The 3252-nt window shown below is 44.4% G+C and overlaps 1 pseudogene; it reads right to left on the bottom strand.

Moving 5' to 3' along the window:
* Positions 1–2094: 2094 nt before the first annotated feature.
* LOC102422679 lies at positions 2095–3034 on the bottom strand (annotated as a pseudogene).
* Positions 3035–3252: the final 218 nt, after the last annotated feature.

The raw sequence follows: 3252 nt of genomic DNA on the forward strand, positions 1-3252 counted from the left end.
CTGACAGCATGTACTCCTCCATGCTTCCTTGCACACTCAATTCTGTCAACATTCTACTCCCAAAGAATCAAGTTCCAAACATGTTCCACATATGTTTAACTACTCTTCCTGAGGCACCCCCACAGAGTTCCAGAATAAAATGAAATCACATGAGAAAGCAACTATTATTGTATTGTGTATTGTACTCATTATTACAGGGTTTGGGATCTTAGAGGTCTATCTCAAAATTGCAATAATGTGATGTGGGAAACTGTTTATTGCCTTCACTATCTGATAAGGGTAGACAGAGAAGCCCGCCCCCCCCCCCCCCCAAGGCTGGGTGCCTTTGAAGCCCTAGCAAAGGTCAGAGCTAGGGGCCACCTCTATTTGTCCAGACAGTGGTAGCTGAAGCAACTTCCCCATCTATTATTATGTAAATCCTTGCTGATGGGCTAGTCTGCCTGTTGCCAGGGGTCGCCTGCTTAAGGGCTATGCTATGGGTGCATCCCAGATCAATAAAAGCTTGGTGAGGCCTGAGCACTAGAGGAAGTCCTTCCCCTTGAGTTGGACTTACTCACCTGGTCCCCCAATATTTACAATTATCTCTTGTCTTTTCATATTCATTTGTGTGCGGCTCCGCTTCCAGTTCCTGAACCCTGATCCACGCGGGACGTGGGAAGGAAACACTCAACAATGGGAAATTTAAGTTAAATAAAAAAGGAAATGAAGGAAGATGGATGGAAGGAAGAATAATAAAGAATGGCACTTCTCAGTTTTCCAGGAGGTAAATTCCTATAGGGCATCTGACAAAACCATCTTTTAAATCTAGATTCCTACTCTCAACTTGAAAACCACATCACAGTTCCTATGTAAGGTAGGATAGCAAAGTCAGCTTGCCAGGCTGTAGTCCAACTTCCTTGAAGTCTCTTCTTTTGAAAAGTGAAGTGAATGAGAGAAACTATCTAAAAGAAATGTTTTTAAGATGAAATTGAAAGGGCAAGGGCTACGCCCTCCACCTTGCCCCGTATCCTCCATCTTTGGGCAGCCATGTGCTCAGCGGGGCTTCTTCCCGGAAGCCCAAGCCTCTGCTAGCCACACCCAGGATTTCTTTAAACTAACCAATGACAGCCAAGGGAAGTGCGCGCCATGGAGATGACCACATCCTGTGTAACGAGACACCCACTTGCCCCTGGCCAATCGGCAGGGCCCACAATCCTCTCTCCTCCCCTTACTATAAAACCTCTCTCCCGAGCTCTCTCGCTCTCTCTCTGCCACTTGGCTTACCGTTGCATCGGTGAGTGTGGTCGGGGAGCCGAACTAGTTCGAATAAAAGACTCTGCTTTTGCATCGAACTCGGCTGGCTCCCTGGTATGGTCTAATGGGGATCTTGAAATCTGGGCATAACAGAAATTAAGGCATCCATATGAAGAAACAAGTACAGTCCTGATATCAAAAGCATGTTGTGCTGATTACTGTATGGTTTTCATATAATTTGATCTGGAAAAATAAGCATACAACCCAATTAACATGAAGATCAGCAACATATGAGGACAACTTTTTGGGAAACTAAGTCAGCACTTGATAAGATAAGTGCTTTACATTTAAACTTAGAATTATTTTTTAAAAATATACATTTTATTGATTTCAGAGAGTGGAAGGGTGAGGGAGAGAGAGATGGAAACATCAATGATGGGAGAGAATCATTGATTTGCTGCCTCCTGCATGCCCCCTCCTGGTAGCAAGCCAACAGCCTGGGCATATGCCTTTGACCGGGTTCAACCCTGGGATTCTTCAGTCTGCACGCTGATGCTCTATCCACTGAGCTAAACCTGCTGGGGCATAAAATTAGAAATCTGAAGAATAGCTGAAAGAATGTGGATGAAACATGAAACATTGTGGACAGCATAGAGGGAAGAAAAGTAAAAAAGGAATTTTTCAGGGAGTAGCTAAGAAGAAACTAATACAAATACAAACAAAAGCAAAATCACACATGTTTTGGTACTAGAACAAAACAAACCTGTCTTTTACAAGTGAAAAAGAGCCAGATATTTAAATTTGCAACATTTACCTTTGGGCACACAATGTACATTTAGTTCTTCTGAGGCCAGAGCTCTATCACAGACAAGATGCTGGTAAGTTGAGGAGCCTTCTCAGGGCCCCCTTCACATCCTTGTTCCTCAGGCTGTAGATAAAGGGGTTTAGCATGGGGGTGACCAGAGTGTACATGACCGAGGCAACTGAGTTCTGTAGGGAAGAATGGGTCAGAGCAGAACTGAGAGAGACCCCCAGGCCTGTCCCATAGAACAAGGAGACCACAGAGAGGTGAGACCCACAGGTGGAAAATGCTTTATATTTCCCTCCTGCAGAGGATATTCTCATTAAAGAGGAGACAATCTTAGAGTAAGAAAACAGAATCCCTGTGAGAGGAAGTACTCCCAGGAAGACAGCAGACACATACAAGATGATGTTATTGATGAGGGTGTCAGAGCAGGCCACCTTGAGAATCTCAGCAAGTTCACAGAAGAAATGTGGGATTTCAGTGCCGACACAGAAGGTCAGTCGCCTTATTAGAAGAGTATGAAGCAGAGAGACCTAGAAAATAATGAACCAAGATATCAGAACCAGAATGCCACAGAAGCGTGGGTTCATGACGACTGTGTAGTACAGGGGGTGGCAGATGGCCACATACCGGTCATAGGCCATCACAGTCAAGAGGAAGTTGTCCATTCCACCAAAAATCATAAAAAAAATACACCTGAATGAGGCACCCAATGTAGGAGATGTTTTTGCTCTGTGCCTGGACATTCACCAGCATCTTTGGGACCGTGGAGGAGGTGAAACAGATGTCAACAAAGGACAGGTTGGCGAGAAAGAAATACATGGGGGTGTGGAGGTGGGAGTCAGAGCTGATGGCCACAATGATGAGCAGGTTTCCAAGCACAGTGAACAGGTACATGCACAGGAACACTCCACAGAGGAGGGGCTGCAGTTTAGGATCATCTGAGAGACCCAGGAGCAGCAATTGTGACACTTCTGTGTGGTTTTCTGCTTCCATGCAGCTGTTGTGTATTCTAAAGAAGGAGGAAAAGCAACATCCAGTAAACAGCCAAAAGGCATCTCAGCTAGTCATCACCTTAAGTTTCCATCTTTGTGTGGGCATCCGTCATGATCTAATAGTCATTCCAATTCCAGTCACTCACCCATTTAAGTGGTTACCCAATTTTATTTTAAATTGTGTAATTATTAAGACTTTCTTTTATTTAGCAGAAATCT

Source organism: Myotis lucifugus, unplaced genomic scaffold, assembly GCF_000147115.1.
Source record: "Myotis lucifugus unplaced genomic scaffold, Myoluc2.0 scaffold_3708, whole genome shotgun sequence".
NCBI classification, from domain to species: Eukaryota; Metazoa; Chordata; class Mammalia; order Chiroptera; family Vespertilionidae; genus Myotis; species Myotis lucifugus.